This window comes from Homarus americanus, unplaced genomic scaffold, assembly GCF_018991925.1.
Source record: "Homarus americanus isolate GMGI-L3 unplaced genomic scaffold, GMGI_Hamer_2.0 scaffold25483, whole genome shotgun sequence".
In the NCBI taxonomy this organism is placed as follows: Eukaryota; Metazoa; Arthropoda; class Malacostraca; order Decapoda; family Nephropidae; genus Homarus; species Homarus americanus.
Genome location: NW_024726235.1, coordinates 2,921,049 through 2,941,633, shown reverse-complemented (window position 1 = coordinate 2,941,633; position 20,585 = coordinate 2,921,049).

Below are 20,585 nucleotides of genomic sequence, written 5' to 3'. Positions count from 1 at the left end.
GTGTGTGTGTGTGTGTTGATAAAATGATGCATATGGGAGATGAGGCTAAGAGTTTACACTAGAGTTTAAAATAACGAGGGTGACGATGCAAACTGAGAAAGGAAATGAGAAAGGAACACTAAGAAAGAAACAGAGAGAGGAGTACTGAGAAAGAAGCATTAAAAGAGAAACGTTGTGAAAGAACACTGGGGAAAGAACTATCAGAAAGAAACACTGGAAAGAAACAATGAGGAAGAAACACTGAGAAAGGACACTGAGAAAGGAACACTGGGGATACACTAAATTTCTGTAGAAGACCATTTGGCAATGGATGGATTGACTTTGAGAAGGAGGAAGGATAAGGTATGGTTATCGCAGTGATGAGAGAGAGAGAGTGATCTTTTTCTAGGGGGTTGTGGTAGTGTAAATGTTTAAAAACACATACACACACACACACACACACACACACACACACACACACACACACACACACACACACACACACACACACACACACACATACACACACACACACCCAAAAACAACAACATGCTATCTTTTAAACCCTTTAAATGATGACCCCTAAAAAAAAAATATATACAAATAATTAAAACAAACAAAAAACGCAACACAACATAGTTTTTAAAAACATAACCTATCACAATATTACAATAAAAACAAGAATATACAACAGGAAAAAATATATATGACATAAAAAAAAAACACAAAAGAGGAATTAAAACTTCAATTAGTTAAATGACGGGAAAAAAAAAAAAAAAAAAAAAACGGCCTAAAAGAAATGTTTATAAAGACTAACACTATGTTGGGATAAAATAATGTTCTTTTTATTACACCATCAGACTAAGGAGGTATACACTAAATTCAAGATACAGTAAACATTGGATATAGTCTCTGCATATATTAAAACCATATAATATATCCCTATAACCGGCATATAATAATGATATATATAACAAGGCAACTATACTTAATTAGTCCAGGTAGAGAGACTTGTCGTTCACCTGTATATAGCAACTTAGTGAACAATATAAACAGAAGAAAGTGTAATAGAAAATACTAGATGATTAGGAAACAATGAAAGTATAAGAGAGAGAGAGAGAGAGAGAGAGAGAGAGAGAGAGAGAGAGAGAGAGAGAGAGTACTGTAGGTGCCCCTGTGACATGAGGTGAGGGAGCAGGAGGGGAGTGTGTGTGGATTGTAAGGGGGGCCTAGAGGAGTGTGGGGTTGGGAGACTGAGGATGTGGAGATTGTAAAGGGAGGGAATGTGGTTGGGAGTGGGTGAAGGGAGTGTGTGTGTGTGTGTGTTATAAAGGAGTTATACAGGAGGCGTGGTTAGGAGGCGTGGTTAGGAGGAAGTGAAAGTGTTTGTTGGGTGGAAGCGAGTGAAGGAGGTTGTACTTGTCAAAAAGGGAAAGTTTAACGAACCGAGGCTGAAAGGGTACTTGAGAGAGAGAGAGAGAGAGAGAGAGAGAGAGAGAGATCCCAGACAGTTTATTCTCACTCCACCTTCGTTCACTCTCCCACTCACTCCACCGTCATGAGCGACTGGAGACTTCTGAACAGATGCGATCATTATATAACCAAATTCCATGTCTGTATGTGAGACAAACAAACAAACACAACTTGATTATTTTTTGCCTCAAATAGCACAGAATGAGACCAGACACCTGTAAGGCTTCCCAGAGTCTTTATCATCTAAGAGGAGAAAAGTTGGAGGAAAATCAAGAGGCTTTATTATCGTTCCTGGGAAGCTGTAGGCTCTATTAAAGGCTTCAACACATAGAAGATGAGTGTCAGAGGTTCAATAGTGCATGAAGAAACCTAAAGCCTGAGGATTCAGTGGCTGATGGAGAAACCTATGCGGGACTAAAAAGTTCAATAGTTGACCGAGGAAGCCAAAAGATCAACTAAAGGCTTCAATAACCAACAGTGAAGCTACAGCTTTAGATAGCTTCTACCTTTCACCACGGGAGCAGAGGATAACCCAGACGCTTCAACATCTTGTCAAGGAAAAAAAGAAAGCTTTGGAATAATCAAGAGGCTTCTGAGACAGATACAGTGTTCTGGAGAAGGTTTACAGTTTGTGGAGACATGGAAGCTGGTGGTGGTAGGTAGTGGTGGTAGATAGTGTGGTGTGTGTAGGTGGTGGTGGTTGGTGGTGGTGGCTGGTGGTGGTGGTAGGTGGGTGATAGGTGATGTGTAGGTGGTGGTGGTGGTGACGGTAGGTGGTAGGTGGTGGTGGTAGGTGGTGATAGGTGGTGGTGGTGGTGGTGGTAGGTGGTAGTGTGGTGGTGGTGGTGGTGGGTCTTCAGTGCAGCTGTTGACCGAGATAAGCCCCTGGGGCCGCCACTGACATGGTTGCGAGGCTTTGAATAATATTTTAAAGGTCTGAGAGGATAGTTTCATTTCTTTTCTCTCACATATCGGTAAGAAGTGTGTGTATGTGTGTGTGTGTGTGTGTGTGTGTGTGTGTGTGTGTGTGTGTGTGTGTGTGTGTGTGTTTATTCGTTCATATGGGTATGCATTTTCGGACCACGTAAAGATTAGGCATCTCAGGTAACTTATTTCACCTGATGATTAAGCACTGTGATCTAACCTAACTCAACCTAATCTTCAAGTGATCAGCATTATTCTTTTAATTAACATAGACCATTACACTACACTCTCTTTATGAACCAGGTATCGATTACACCGTCAAGAGTCGATGTTTTTCCCCCAAACCACTAAACACAGGCAAACAGCGCCATGATAAAAGGTTGTTGTGGTAGGTGGCGCTATGATGGTGCGGTAATGGCGAGAGGAAGAGCTTACCCCCTCCCTGAGCCCCATTAAACTCATGACACACACACACACGTAAGTAAGAAGGGCAGCGGACTACTAAAGGAAGGTACGTTGTTTGGAGAAGAGGCAGATGTTGTTGTTTTCTGTTAGTAAAGGAGGGACTGCAGGTGATGAGAGAGAGAGAGAGAGAGGAGAGAGAGAGAGAGAGAGAGAGAGAGGAGGGGCCTGGGGTTCATGAAGACCTAAACACTGGTTCTTTCCTGGTGAGAGATGGGATAGGGGGCGTTGAGGGGGTCAAGGCCTAGAGGAGGAGAAGGTGGAGAGGTCTATATATGGGTTATGTAGGGGTAGGGAAGGGGTAAGGGAAGTGTGGAAGGAGGGTTATGGAGGGCTGCATGGAGACGAATTAGTTTAGCTGGGTGAGGAGGGCGAGATCCTGGAGGGATGGGCAGAGAGAGGAGAGAGAGGAGAGAGAGAGAGAGAGAGAGAGAGAGAGAGAGAGAGAGGAAGGTAGAGAGAGAGAGAGAGAGGAGAGAGAGAGAGAGAGAGAGAGGCGAGAGAGAGAGGCTAGAGAGAGAGAGAGAGAGAGAGAGAGAGAGAGAGAGAGAGAGAGAGAGGAGAGAGAGAGAGGGAGGGGAGAGAAGTTAGAGAGAGGGAGGGGAGAATAGACAGAAAGAGACAGGGAAGAGGGGAGGAAAAGAAGGGTGTGGAGGGGAGAGGAGGCCACCACTGTTAAAGCGGATGGAGCACTCTTGCAGGGTCTTCCAGTTAGGACCCCCCCTCCCCCCCACACCCACAGTTGGTTCCTGACACTACTGCTGCAGGCAAGGTCTCTGTTGCTTCCGGGTTGACCCACCGTCACACTTCTCCCCCTCCAGCTGTGATTATACTCGTGTGGTAATAATTCTTTTCTCTCTTCCTCTTCTCCCCCCCTACCTACTGTAATTATACCCATAGTTATAGGTACTTAGCCCACTTCCTAACCTAACCTAACCAACCTCAACCTAACCTAACCTAAACCTACCTCAACCTAAACTAACTTACCTCAACCTAACCTAACCTAAACCTACCTCAACCTAACCTAAACCTACCTCAACCTAACCTAACTTACCTCAACCTAACCTAACCTTACCTCTACTACACTTCACCTTCCGACCCGATTCCCAGAACCCATTAGACTCTTCGCCTGCTCTTACTCTCCTCCCCCCCCTCTTCTCTTTATCTTTTTCATTGTTGTTTCCTTCTATCTTCTACCTCATCCACACATATCCTCATTTTTGAATCCCCCTAACTTCATTTGTCCTCACCCCGCCCTCACTTCCTTCATCCCGCCCTCACTTTCCCTCACCCCGCCCTCACTACCCTCCACCGCCCTCACTTCCTTCACCCCGCCCTCCACTTTCTCTCACCCCTCTCCTTCCCTCACCCCAACTCTCTTCCCTCACCCACCCCGCCCTCTTCCCTCACCCCGCCCTACTTCCCTCCCCATATCAACCCTCTTGCCCTCCACTTCCTCACCGCCTCACTTCCCTCACCCGCCCTCACTTCCCTCCACCCCTTCCTCCACTTCCCTCACCCGCCCTCGTCCTCCTTATACCTCTTACCTACACTTATCCTAACACACTTACCTCTTACACTCCTTTCCTCCCCACCTCTCCTTTCCTCCCCCTCTCCTTTCCTCCCCTCCCTTTCTCCCCACTCTCCCTTTCCTCCCCCCACGCCCTTTCCTCCCCACACTCTCCTTGCCCCCTCTCCCTCTCCCCCTCTCCTTTCCTCCCCACACCTCCTTTCCTCCCCTCTCTCCTTTCCTCCCCCCCTCTCCCCTTTCCTCCCCCCTCTCCCTTTCCCTCCCCCTCTCCCTTTCCTCCCCCTCTCCCTTTCCTCCCCACTCCCTTTCCTCCCCCCTCTCCCTTCTCTTCCATCTTCTAAAGCTTATAATAAATTCACACACACACACACACACACTCACTCACACACACACACAACAATACACCTAACCCAGGATAAAAACAACAACAAAAACCACACACACTAAGCTTATTACCTTCCCCTCTTTTACAACTCTTGTACAAAACATTAAAAATTTTCTTCTCAATAATTCCTCGTTAAGCTTCACGCTGTTATAATTTATCATTAAGTATTGTAGTTATAATATTTCGTTAAGCATCAGTGTGTGTGTGTGTGTGTGTGTGTGTGTGTGTGTGTAGACAGGAGGCATGGATTACCGATCAAAGAAGGTGATTGGTCAACTAACAAGACTTTACGATATAAACAAAAGTGATTGGCTAACTATTAACAGAGAGAGAGAGAGGGAGAGAGAGAGAGAGAGAGAGAATAATTAGCAAACAAATAGGCAAAGAAGATCGTGAAGATACAGAACTATAATAATAATAATAATAATAATAATAATAATAGTGCAGCAGCTCATGGCCAGCAGGTCCCCGGGGGGCGTGGGTCTCTCATAAGGACGTCGCAGTATGTAAAATTTACGAGATATATCCAATAACGCGTATAATGAATGGCTTTACAGAGGCGTGGGCGTGACCTACTGGTGGGGGCAGAGTTAGGTGCCACTAACAGCAGGAGTGTCGTAAAGTATAGTGCCAACAGCAGCAGCAGTAAGAGTATGTCATAAAACTGGATGCCATCAGTAGCAGGAGTGTGATAGTATGGCACTAGACTAGTAGAAGGATGGCAACAGTAGTAGTAGTAGTAGTAGAGTAGTAGTAGTAGATGGTAGTAGTAGTACTAGTATTGGATGGTAGTAGCAGTAGGGTGGCAGCAGTACCCTAGTAGCAAGATGGCAGCAGCAGTACTAATAGCAGGGTGGCAGCCGTACTAGCAGCAGGCTGGCAGCAGTAGTACTAGCAGCAGGGTGGCAGGTTATTGCCTGTGTGCAGCTGCCTTAATGACTCACCTGCGATTACGCTACATCGATCCTCCGACTCAAGTACCGATAAAGGTAATTTCGCCCTCTTCATGTTTATGTAAAGCTGAGTGTGTGTGTGTGTGTGTGTGTGTGTGTGTGGACTTATTAATGAGCGTTTATGAGTGTGTGTGTGTGTTAGGTGTGTGTGTGTGTGTGTGTTTTCCTTGGCATAGTACCCAAAGTCATCAGTATCTGCCACAAACTTGACCGTAGACTGCCCTAAATCTTCACTACAGGCGAGACACACAGCTAGTTCATATAACAACTCCCAGAAGAAGAACTTTATAGATGGCTGTCGTGGGAAAACTAGGAAACTGATGACATGTGAAGACTCTCCCAACCCGTCGAGAACAGACAACTGTGATAAAACTTTCCCACCTCCGACACAACAGTCACCTGAAGACGACTTATCCTCCAACCTTCTCCCTTCCCCTCCTTTCCAACATGTCCCTCTATCCCTACCCATCCCTGACAGTTCCCCCCTTCCAGATGCTACTCTCTCGTTTTCCTTAAATCTTCCCCACAAAAGAGGAAACCATTTTTTGCGAATATTATAATTGCAATGACAACAACGGGACATAACTTGATCAAAAATTATTAACGTTCATCCATCTTGGCATACACACCTCAGTAATACACTCACACCCTTTGTAGCAAGTAGCAAGACCGTTCGTGGAAAACTGACGGAGAAAATGATATTACAAACTATTGGCACACATCGACACTCACCACAAACGACAATCATTATACACACACGAGCTGGAGGAGAAAAAAAACAGTTTTGCTAGATATGCACCATAGGATATCAAGATGCTACACACACAACGAATAATAACTCATAACGACTAAACCTTAACATTAGGTTCCTTTAGCCAGCCTGTCTATCAAACTATCAGCAAGAATTAGCGTTGTGCTCTTTAGGCAGCCTTCCTCCCCCCACCCCCCCTCTTCTTCCTTGAACTCACCCATCTTCCTCTCTTCCTCAATCATCCTCCTATTCCTCCTCCTCTTCCTCTCTTCCTCAATCATCCTCCTATTCCTCCTCCTCTTCCTCTCTCCTTCCTAATACAAACATTAATATAACCTAAAGAAATTCATACAAAAACAATTATCAGAAAAGTTATTGGAAGAAAAAGTCAAGTTAAGGAGGACGAAGACAAAGGTGCCAGAGGTGTGTGTGTGTGTGTGTGTGTGTACAGAAAGAAAAACATAAGCAATTGTGTTAAAGATGTTAGGGGGGGGGGGGGTATAAAGCCTCTTACACGTGGTAACAGGGATTAGAAGGATTACAAGAGAAAGAGAAGAACATGAGGAATGAAGGTAAAGGGATAATGGAGGACTTGACGGAGGGACGGATAAATGTGGACATAGAGAGATAGCGAAGAATAAGGATGAGATGGGTGACTCTGGTGTGTGGGTTATGTACAACACTATTGAGAGAGAGAGAGAGAGAGAGAGATAATGATAAAGATAAAGAAAGAGATAATTAAAAAAATCAAATGAAAACCTTGTACAGCGAGACACCAACATACAACAGAGGAATAAGACTCCAGCTACTGTTTCCCCGCGGCCTCTCACATTGATGAGAGGCCGACAGCATTGACCTCACGCTGACAACCTGACAGTTACCAGGTGACAGGGGACTTTCACACATACACATACGCGCACACATAGACACAGACACACATTCACACACGTGTCGCCGGATTCATGTCTGTCAGGGCCGGGTGACATCGGGGTCGAGGGAGACATGTCGTCCTCGCCTCCTCAACCACACAAAAGTTTGGTAATGAGGTGGTGACACTGTTGCTTGTGGCAGACTGTGGCTGATGGTATAGTCAGTCACCACATCCAAGGCCTCCAACACTTGATAAGACCCCAATGGTACAGTCTGCTGGTAATGTCTGATGTGAGTAATAGTCATGAGATTGTACATTCAAAATCTAGTGTGACCAATGGTAAAGCTACATCACTTTGGGTTATGGTACAGTTTTGGCCACACTCAATATGGTATAAATGTTACGAAAGTGTTCTTGCTCAAAGTTTATAAAAGTGGCGTATTTTAGCGGTATTAATCCCTATAATACCAACCCCCTGCGTGCAATAAATTAACCCAGTGAGTACGATTCTTAACCCAGTGAGTACGATTCTTAATCCCGTGAGTACGATGACGATTTCCAGAGTAGTGTCTTAACCTTGTGATCGTCGTAATCTACGGTTAACTCGTCATATTTCACTGGTTAAGTCACCGTACTCAAGGGATCAAATTCTCACCTTAACACAATATTGAGTACAACAACAAAGACGAGACCTAACCAAATATAGTCTCATTAACTCTCTGACACGTGTTACAGCTGATCGATTTGTTTCTTATTGCCATCATTTAATCTAAACTGTGGCAATTTATAAGCAATTTATTAGTTACGATCAATTCCCAGTTTTTATGGGGAGTACTCGATGTATTTGTTCCTGAATAATATAAAACATTTCTTCCATAAAAGGTTTTCAGGTGTGTTCACAGGTGGGGGACACAGCGGGACGACGCCCCTCCTCAAGACCCCCCTCACAGACAGGTGACGCTGCCTTAATTACCTGTGGCAGTTTTGGTCCCAGGAAGCCTTGGGTGGCGGGGGTGGAGATAGAGAGGAAAGGTAAGGAGGGAAGGAGGGAGGGAGGAAGGGATAGAGGGTATGAGAGAGAGAAGGAAGGAGGAGGGAAGAGGATAGAGGGTATGAGGGATAGAGGAAAATGAAACAGTTTTGTCTTACAGGTCCTGCCGCTCGTTTTAGCATTACATGACACCAACAACCTCGGTACTTACACAGGCTTACTCTCTAATTATTTTAACATTATTACATCAATGAAGGAGCTAAGTAAAGGGCATAACTGAAATTAAGTGTAGCCATACCTGTAACCATACCTGTAGCCATAACCTGTAACCATATCCTGTAACCATACCTGTAACCATAACCTGTAACCATACCTGTAGCCATACCTGTAACCATAACCTGTAACTATACCTGTAACCATATCCTGTAGCCATACCTGTAACCATAACCTGTAACCATACCTGTAACCATACCTGTAACCATATCCTGTAGCCATACCTGTAACCATACCTGTAGTACCTGTAACCATAACCTGTAACTATACCTGTAACCATATACCCTACCTGTAAACATACCTGTAGCCACAACTTTAGAATATATTACTAAGAGCTCTCCACGTACAAGAACCCACGCCGGAAGACACCATTACCACAAATTATACCTTAGTAATTATCTTACATCACCTACTTCCCCCACCCTCTCCTCACTCCCTCGAGGACCCTAAGTTAGCCCAAGTCTTAGTTTGTCACTTTATACTTAGCACTTAATGCCCCGGACGTGCACAGTATGTAACAAAATTGAAGCTTCAAGTAAAGTAAAAAAAAAAAGAAAAAGTGCTGTGAGAAGTTAGTCAGTTACAAAGTTAGCTGAATCCAATACCGGGTGTAGCGCTTTATAAATGTTGTTAAGTGTGTGTGTGTGTGTGTGTGTGTGTGTGTGTGTCCATAATAACTCGAGGACGGGATTCGATAGCTTTAATCAACACGTTAAAAAGTTCCACATGATCAACTTTGAGTGCAAATCGCCTCAAAATTTATCAAAAGTTCCGTTGGTTATTATTATTATTATTATTATTATTATTACTAAGGAATATTCCTCCATCAGTAACAACCTATTTACGATACATCCCAAACGTAAAATTAATTCTACTTATTTGGTAATTAAATCTAAGTACACTACGAGTTAATCAGTGTAATTCGCAATTAACTCTACCTGCCAGGACATCAACATCCAATTACGAGAACTTGTATAATTATCTACTCTATAATTATACCAACCTTCCGTATACAATATAAACAATAATATATACACAATACCTTAAGAATAATGGAATAAAATACATTAAAAAAAAGAAGAGTAATTAACCGAGTGGAAAATGATATTGAAAAACAGAAAAAAAAAAGGTCAAATTTGTAGGATTATAAATGCACAACTATTCCAATATATATACAGTCTAGTTACTATTATAAAATATATGATAACTCTCTCTCTCTCTCTCTCTCTCTCTCTCTCTCTCTCTGTATGCATTTAATAATAATAATAATAATAATAATAATAATAATAATAATAATAATAATAATAATAATAATAATAAAAGTAAAAATAATAATAATATTAACACAAACGACAAAAACAAAAATATTAGTAATAATAATAATGATAAAAATAATAACAATATACTGTTTCCCAAGCAGGTACTCGCAATCCGCTAATTAAGGAAGCACAGGTAAACAGTATGCCCAGGTGAGGGGTCTAGTAAGAGGTGGTAAGTTAATCAAGGAAGTAATATCAAATACCTATGGAGTGGTCCTTGGATTTAGGGGAGGGGGGAAAGGGGAGGAGGGGGAAAGGGGAGGAGGGGGAAAGGGGAGGAGGGGGAGGGGGTTATGAGAAGGAATGGGTCAATGTTTATTTTGTTTACGTACAAGAACAAAAAAAAAACATGGTGGAAGTGATCTATGTAAATGATTTTTCTCTTAATTTATTTTGGATTTTTGTTTTTGTCCTTAAAGTTATATAAATTTACAGTTGTTTTGTTAAATGTTTAGATAAATGGCCTAAAAGCACTATACCAACAGTTCAATATTGTAAAAGCCTGTAACCCGCTGCTGAATCTGGAAGTCAAATGATGTTGACCAATACAATACAATACTCGCTCCTGCTGCAAATCCTCCGCCCACTCGGCCTCACAGACACACACACAGACACACACACACTACCATGAGGGTATATACATGAGGGTATATTTTATATCAATAACACCATTCCACAGCGTTGAATATTTTATATATTCGTAATATTTGGTTCAATTTCTTTTGAACCTCCCTCCCCCCCCCCAAAAAAAATCATTATACAAGTTTAAAAAAAAATCGCGTTATTTCCCTATCAAATACTAGAGTTTTTTTCTTCAATGTTAAAAATCAAAAGAAATCTACATATTCCTTAACCCAGAACAACTACGTAAATCTATGTAAGTTATCCAAAGACACAGAGGGAAGGTTACCCTGTCTAGGCTCCCGCGGTGGTCATAAAGAAGCTGTGGTTAGTTGTGTTCCGTCAGGTTACTGCCTTCACTCACGCCCATGTTAGAGAGAAGTGACGTGTTTCCACAATAAAAAAAAAGAAATAAGTTAGACCATGACCGCTTGAGGGGTGATGAAGTGTCAGGAGGTACACGCGGCACTATTGACCCCCTCCACCCACCCCCATGGCACTAATATCAACCCGACACACAACCAACATCAAGACAACGAGCTAGACACTTCATCACGGAGGTTGTTTTAATAATGCAGTTTCTACCGAGACAAGATTACCAACTCGTAGATGGAACTAAGAGGAAAAAAATACAGAAGGAAAAAGAGCGGTGATACGGACCACAATCCTCCCCTCTCCCCTTCTTCGGGATTCTGAACAGTGTCTCCATGTGTACTGTCACTACCGTCCAATCATATAGTCTTGAGGTACCCATGACCTTTGACCTGTGACCTCCAAAACTTAATCAGGTCTACAAGGTGTGTAATTTTTTATAGTGTCAGTTTGTTATACCAGTCTCCAACTACCAATACTCGACACAACCTTGTATCATTATAGGATTTTCAGTTAGCCATGACCTCTGACCTTTCTGATTTGCCTTAATAACCTCGAAAAAGTATACGAGTCGTGTCTGCCAGGTAGGTCTAGTGGGTGGACACGTTTACATCACAAAGGGTTGGGTTACTCTGAAGTTTTGACCAGCAAGGGATGTAGGAACACACACACACACACACACACACACACACACACACACACACACACACTAACAAAAGCACCAGCGGAACTCGAGTCTTAGCTCCCAGTGACGGACGACGTTGCACTACAAAACGAGGACCATAACACCTCCAGTATCGACGGCTTGAAGGATGACCAGCTCAGGGTGCGATGTGGCTGGTGAGGGGAGGTGGGCGGGGGAGGGGAGGTGAGAACTATCGACTGTACATTAATAATTCACCACAGTCAACTTAGCTCCACGAATTATTCATGGCATCGACTGTTCCCTACCAGTCTACAGTTACCCTTTTCCTATCATTTACATACTTCTTATTCGATTAATAACTCATCGACTTAATTCTCATCAACAGCTGTATGAAATAAACAAACATTGATGCTAATACTCGACTTCATCACATTTTTCTTTCAGCATCAGCACATTCAGAAAGGTCTCCATCAATCTGAAACGGTCTAGAAATGGATGATGGACAGCAGAGGTCAACAGCACTGTGGCCCTCACACCATCGGCGACGTGGGTCCAGGTTTACTAATGATTCATAAGTCAAGCTCACAAAGCTGTCTGGGAAGAGGACGTGTTTGGCGGTGGTTAAGTTTGGGTTTATTTTTTTATGTAATTTTGGTATACGTAGCTTATCAGAACCAGTGAGATGTGTTGTGTTGCCTCCATTTAGAAGAAACTAACAAATGTGTGAAGATTTTAAAATGGAGGGATTCAAACCTGTGTCCTGGAGGGGTGGGGACGACGCTGGCTCCTGCACCACGCCGTCCTCTTTAACCTCTTGGTATGCGCCCTCGTCAGCACAGGAACACTGTTGGTGATTTGTGCTCTTATCTCTATATAGTTTATTATACACACTATTTAACTTATTACATTTATGTTATATAGTTTCTGACTATGTACATGTAAGAATACGTGTACATATTTCTTGGGCATGTGTGCAACTTCGAACAAACCCTTTGTAATTCAATTCAGAAGCAATCTTACCTCGCCAGTCTACTGACAGATACAGCGAGGCGTGAACCCACAAGGTTGGGTTTTCGGGACCGAGTGTGTAATAATTTAGTCCGGCCGTTCACCAAGGCATAGGAATGAGATCACAGAGGTGTAATATTGAGGTAAGTTAAATGACTTCCCCTACCTAGCTCAGGGTTACGTGCACCTTAACCTCTCGGCTCTACTTGGAAAAGTTTTCAATGATGGAACAAGAATTTTCAAAAATATCTATAAATTTCCTTACAACGAACACAACTTCAGCGACACAGTACTCAATGTCTCCCAAACTTATATTGCTACATCTTGTCACAGTACTCGGGAAAATTTTTAAAAATTCTCTCGCGTCTCGCACATGGCCGCCATTTGCACGGTCAGGGAACTTACCTGAGCTCTCCTGTACGTGCGTGGACTACCTTACACCCTTGGTCTGCCTCCCTACATTCACCCTATCCTCCCTCCTTCCCACCTTACTAATGCACCCGTAATCTCATACATAATTCATAATCACCGTCCTTCTTAGCATACAAGACAGACTGTCATAACAAGGCTCTTTCAGAATAACAATATGGTTACTTAGCTGCTGCTGCTCTTGTTGAGAGTAAAAATTTCACCATACCACCCATCACCACACACCTCACCACCCACCACACCACCACCCATCACCACACGCCTCGCCACCCATCACTACACACCCCGCCACCCACCATCACAACACACCGCGTGACCCACCACCACACACACCCTGACCCGCCCCATACCACCCATCACAATACACCCCGCCCCACACCACCCATCACCACACGCCCCGCCACCCATCACTACACGCTCCGCCGACCGGTTTATCATATCCCATTTACCGAGAAGTGGAGCGAGGCGGGGAGAAGCGTTCAAGGCTGAGTACCTGGTAATAACACGCCCATAAACCGACTCGTCTTGCTTATTTACTCTTTAGGTGGGATCACGTGAAGATTAAGCACCCCTCACCTTATTTCACGTGAAGATTAGACACCCTACCTTATTACACCTGAGGATTATACCCTCTAACACTAACCTTACCTAACCCAACTAACCTAACCCAACTAAACCTAATCTAACCTAACCAAACAATCCTTAATACCTGACAACCTTTTACGGTAATATTAAACACCAAAGAGAATTACTGCATCTCTCTGAGCATCTCGTTACCTGTCAACAGCAAGTTCAATTAAGAATTAAGTGTTACCTGATAATCTGCTTTACCTGCCCAAATTACATTAACAGTAGGTTGAATTAATTTAGGCATCAGACAATTACTCATTAACATACTCAGGTGTACTATGTTATATTTTCTGTCGACAAGATTTAATTTGTTATTGTTTACCTGACGGGAAGGAATAATTAAGAATGGAATAATTAAACTGATACAGAATCATCAAAAGCACTACTGATTACACTGATTACTTCGAGAGAGAGAGAGAGAGAGAGAGAGAGAGAGAGAGAGAGAGAGAGAGAGAGAGAGAGAGAGAGTCTCCTAGGTCGAGTCCTGACCCACGTCGATGCTATGAATGAGTGGAATGCGGTCTGGACATCAAAGGGCGTTTGTTGCTGTTGATGGCACAACTCTGTCGCCCTCAGATGGCATTGAAGGGAGAGACGAGGGTGGGGCTGGTGATAGGGGATTGGGGGCTAGATAGTGGTGGGGGTAGAGACTTAAAAGGAATATAGAATCGTCCTATGTCCTTACTATAACCTTTAAGAGATGATGGTGTCCTTACCCTCACCAGACACTAACAAGGTGGACCATTACCTCAACCAAAACAGTGTTAGTGAACCGTGTATTTTTTTTTTTTCGTATTGTTCTTTATCTCTTGTAGTTCTTCTCTCTGTAACAGTCGATCACCAGATGTATTCGTTCAGATAAGATGCCAGTGACTTTATTTTGTTACACGTTTCAATAAAAATAAACGCTGTGAGATTAGATAGAAATGTAACTAGTGGTTCGTATTCTTACAGTGTGATTCTTGAGGTTCTTACGGTGTGGTTCTTACTCTTATGGTGTGACTCTTAAGGCTCTTACGGAGTGGTTCTTGCTCTTACGGTGAGGCTCCTACTCTTACAGTGTGGCTCTTAAGGCACTTAAGGTGTGGCTCTTACTCTTACGGTGTGGCTCCTACTCTTACGGTGTGGCTCTTACTCTTACGGTGTGGCTCTTACCCTGTGTAGCCTGAGAGATCTTCTTACACCACAGTACCACACACTCTTCTTACACAACATATCCTAACATATTAAGTCGTCCAGGTAATGAATTATCGACCTAGAGTAACCAATCATCCACCTTTGTCTTAGTCTGCCCTCCAGGATTTCCCAAGTGAATCCATTTCATTCTTCTCTCGTTAAATTAATATCGAGACTCGTTCCTTCTTTTATTTTTTTTACCTCCTGTTGCCAACAAAACAGAAAAAATCTCATAAACCACAAAAAATATATAAGATTTTCTCGTCTCTGCTATACAACTCGAGATATTGAGGGAGATATATGAGTGTATTTGGGTAATTCTTTTCAGGTCCCATCACTATCGTCGGGGTAAAGACTGGCGCTGAGGTTTTTTCAAGAGTTTTATCGAAGGTGGTGGCCTAAAATGTTTGACTGAGTGGGAGTGAATTTGTTTAGGGTGTATAAGCTGTCGCCAACACAACAACCACACCCTGAGTTAACGAGTTACATGAACCAGTGTCAAAGAATAGTTCGAGAAGACCGGACAACTCGCCAACTGCACTGGATAACCATTACCCCGGAAAACGATCCGCAAATCGATTTAACATCCAGGTTCCCAATTACTGCTGGGTAGACAGAGGCAAATGGCATAGTTTCACCCAGCCTGAGGGTCGAACACGGGTCCGCTTGCTTGCGAGGCGAGCATGCTGACCATTACACCACAGGTCACCAAATAAGGAGTAAGAGGGATACATAGTCAACAACAGGTGTGCTGAAACAAAACAGGTATACAAACAGTTGCAACACCTGGACAATAACAACACGAATCATATAATCAACACTATAAACAGTTGTGTATCACGACAGATAGTAACATGAGTAGACAGAAATTGTTATATTAAAAAGGACGAGTATATGTGTGTGTGTGTGTGTGTGTGTGTGTGTGTGTGTGTGTGTCGACAACAGCAACATACCGGCCAACAGAGGTAATTGTAGCGAACCTCACAATGAAAACAACTGCGACAATTGACTATCCAACACCGTAATTGTATTTTTAGTTGGGAGTAAAAAAAATAACAAGTGGATTTGTACTTTAAAATAGTTTTATATCGTGATACAAGTATTTAATATCTCAATAACCACAGGAGTATCGGTAGTAGTAGTAGTAGTAATATTATTAGTAGTTGCAGTAGTAGTTGTAGTAATAGATAGTAGTAGTAATAGTAGTAAAACTAGTAGAGAAAAAATTATACACAAAAATAGTAAGAATAGTACCAGACTTCAAAAAGAAACTGCCCCAAAAAAGTAATCGAAAAAAAAAATAATATGCAAAAACGTTTATAAAAGTCTGGACAAAAATGGGGGAAGAAATACGATAGCAACAGATCAACGGTAAGCAACATTATTAACGGTAAGGTAAACAATAACAGAAGGCAACAACAGAGTCCTTTTATACCTGGAGAAGATAAAAAAAAATCTTGGACTTTTTCAGATTTTTCCACACAAAACTTATTTTTTTTCCTCCAGATTTTCCCATTTCCAGGTTAGGCTTTTCCAGATTTTTCCAGCCAAATGATAGATTAAGAACTATAGTGACATTATAACGACATTATTAACAGTAACAACAAAGAGATTAACAACTTCAACAACAGGAGAATCAACGGTATTGGTAACAAAAAAAAACAGAATGCGGCAACGGTAAGGATTAAACAGAAGTGTGTCAGTTCGCCTGTGTTTCACTTGTTGCTGAATCGATAAATAAAGTAGAGACCGTCCCAGCTGCCTACCTACCTCACTCTCACCCATTCCCCCTCTCACTAACCCACTCTCTTTCTCACTCACTCACCCTCTCCCTCTTACCCACTCTCTTTCTCACTCACTCACCCTCTCCGTTACTCTCTCCCTCTCTCTCTCACTCGCCCACTCTCTTACTCGCCCACTCTCTTTCTCACCCACTCCTTCTCCCCTCTCACTCACCCACTCCACCACAAGCCCTACCTATCTACATCCCCCTCATTTATCGACGCATTACCTACACTACCCACAACATTCTCACTTGAAGCTCACCCCATTTACCCAGCCCCTGTGTGTGTGTGTGTGTGTGTGTGTGTTTTCGACTTCGGGTGATATAAATTTTTGAGTTTATCCGAACTTTTTTTTTCCCCCGACTTTAATTTGAGTTTTTGTATAAGTTTAACCTGAATTTACACCTGCTTATTTAATTATAGTTGACAGTCTTGATTTGTGTTAATTCCTCGGTTTTACTTTTAACATTTCGTTCCACTGTTAAACTTTCCGTGTATTTTATCCCAGGTGTACCCTAAACTTCAGCCCCTGAATACCATTACAATTTTCTCTCTCCGCTAAACTGAGTCTGAACTTTCCAGGTCGTGGGAAAGAGGACCTCACTTTGTTTACATAACCTAACCTAACCTAACCTGACCTCGCCTCACTTGACCTCGCCTAACCTACCTAACCTAACCTGACCTGACCTGACCTAACCATGAAATTTTCCCCCCACTGTGAATGTTCAGGCTGGCTGGCAAGGGAGTAACACAAACTCGTAAGGTGAATATTCCAGGTAACTGAAGATAAGAAAGATAAGATGTGAAGATGTATTGAACTCTTTTTATCTGAACTAAAACACAAAATAACATACAGAAAGACTCTTACAATTATCTCAGTCGGACCAATAACTCCTTGAGTACGTTGTCTTAACCCTTTGAGTACAATATCATCGTACTCAAAGGAAGAAGTCATTATACTCAAGGGTTAAGACTCAAACACACACACACACACACACACACACACACACACGAAAAACTGATGCATCAAGACCGGAACTAAGAGAGTCGAACCGGGGCTCACCAGATGGCGAGGGTAACCAGTCTGCCGCCCTGGTATGAGAGACGACCACCCTGGGTGAGAGAGACGACCCTGGGTGAGAGAGACGACCCTGGGTGAGAGAGACGACCCTGGGTGAGAGAGACGACCCGGGTTAACCTTCCCAGAATTACTGATCAATTATCTCCTTTAATGTCTTCTGAGGAAACTGACTTCCGTAATGAATGTCTTAAATTAAGGAGGGCGGCTGGAGTCCGCTAGTATTATAACTTTTAATCATTTGCAGAGCAGGTAAAGGTGAGGGAGGGAAGGGGGACGGAGGGAGGGATACAGAAGAGAGGGAGAGAGGTAAAGTGGAGGAAGGCAAGAAAAGGGAGGGAGGCAGGCAAGTAGAGGGAAAAAGTTAATTAAAGGGGAGGAAGGAAGGAAGGAAGTTGTGGCTTCTTGGCAAAAGTGAAGAAGGCCTGCAGGCGAATCCCAACATTTAATGATTTGCTGTGTCACTTGCAACGCTGGTACTGTCTCATTTGTATCCTTGCAACACAGGTCACAGGTCACTTACATTACTAACAGGTCCACAGGTCACATGAAACGTCGGCACAGGAAAACAGATCTGACCTTGCAATATTCGCCCAAAAAAATTCACTTGTTTTACGGAACATTAATCCCAGTTAGCAGGTCGTTGTGGTGAGTGTTATTGACTGCCGTTATTACTGCCCATACTCCCGCAACTGACGCTTAACACAGACCGAAATGAAAACAGACGGCGGGGCGGGCCATTGTGGCGTAGTGGGCTGCTGCTGCTGCTCCACCTCGGGAACACAGATTCGATGATGTGGCACCTGACATACACATACAGTACAGTACATATCTATAGAGCCAACATCCAGTGTCAGAACTCGGACTAATCAACATCCGGTGTCAGCACTCGGACTAACCAACATCCGGTGTCAGAACTCGAAGTAGCCAAACATCTTGTATCAACACTCCTCCGGGCCGCCAACATCTCCTGGCTGGGAGATTACCGCCCACTCACTTCTGAAGAGCGCTGCAAATAGAACACTGATCTCCATTCATGAGATGACGCACGTGTACCGCTTTTACATAATCTTCTCATTTACATTTTGAATAATCCGAAGACGAACAAGGAAAAAAGTAGTTCGTCTCAAATCTTCACAGTAGAAAAGTCGCCGCCATGGTATAGACACGGACAGCAGTTGGCAGACATCGACCTTGGGGGGTAGTTATAGGGTGGGTGGGTGGGTGGGTGGGTGTGTGTGTGTTCTCTCCAGGTGCCTGTTAAGACGGCGTTTACCGAAATACCTAAATCCAAATATGTATCGTTGGTTAGGTAGGGAAGTAACACTGCCGATGGGACGCCAATGTATTTTAAACAATAAATAATGTAATCCATGAAGAGAAGAAATAACAAGGTTGTTTTTTTATGTACGAGTTAAAATGTTATAAACAAAATTATATAAACAAATTCTGGTGGTGGGGCAAAATATATAGCTAGGTGTAGTGAAATGTTTTTGAGCTGTGTGTATGTGTGTGTGTCGACGGTGAACTGAAATACTGACGGGAAATATTAAATTTTTCAACAAGCCGAGTGGGTGTGAATGACATCTAGTGCACCCACGAATGAGTGACAAACCCAGTGCACCATAACCCACGAGTGCCAGACCTAGTGCACCATAACCCACGAGTGCCAGACCTAGTGCACCATAATCCACGAATGAGTGACACACCCAGTGCACCATAACCCACGAGTGACACACCCAGTGCACCATAACCCACGAGTGCCAGACCTAGTGCACCATAACCCACGAGTGCCAGCTCAAGTGCACCATAACCACGACAGAGTGCCAGTGCACCATAACCCACGAGTGCACCATAACCCACGAGTGCCAGACCTAGTGCACCATAACCCACGAGTGCCAGCTCAAGTGCACCATAACCCACGAGTGCCAGATCTAGCGCACCATAAACCATAAGTGAGTGACACACCCACTGCACCATAACTCACAACACGAGCTGTCATAACCAAATTCCCCCTTACCAATAGTGGCAGTTGGTGTTTATGTGAGGGCCATGCAGTATGTGAGGGGCCATGCAGTACGTGTGAGGGGCCAGTACGTGAGGGCCATGCACTATGTGAGGGGTCAGGCAGTATGAGGGCCATGCATGTGAGGCCATGCCAGGGGTCAGCAGGTGAGGGCCATGCAGTATGTGAGGGGTCAGGCAGGCCATGTGTCACAGTAGGTGATGATGAGCCATGAAATTGGGTGAAGATGTGAGGGCCATACAGTGTGTCAGTACCATACAGTAGGTGAGGGCCATGAAGTAGGTGAGGACCATGAAGTATGTGAGGGCCATACAGTATGTGAGGGCCATACAGTATGTGAGTACCATACAGTATGTGAGGGCCATACAGTATGTGAGGGCCATACAGTATGTGAGGGCCATACAGTATGTGAGGGCCATGAAGTGAGGGCCACCAGACAACATAAAACACTGATCACTATTCCACTCTTAACAACATTACTCCTGCTGACTCGTCATGTTCGAAAAACTCCAGAATTCAGTCGAACTTTTTTGGTTGACGAAATAATTAAATTTATTTAATCATTCTCACTGATCACCGTCAATCAAAAACCTTTATATGTGTTTTTTTATTTTATTATTACACTTGGAAGTTATTTAACATTTATAGAAGATATTTAACATTCATACAAGTTAGTCCAATGGTGAAAAATAAGACTCTTGTTATATATTATATACTTTTAGGCTCTATTATGTTATATGAAAATTAGTTTGATTTAATAGCATTAATATTCAGTAAAAAAAATATATAAATACTAGTTGTATATTTAGTTAATGTGACTTATAGAAACCTACAACTGGATCTCAAACTTAAAGAAGAATGTGAAATAAAACACACACACACACACACACACACACACACACA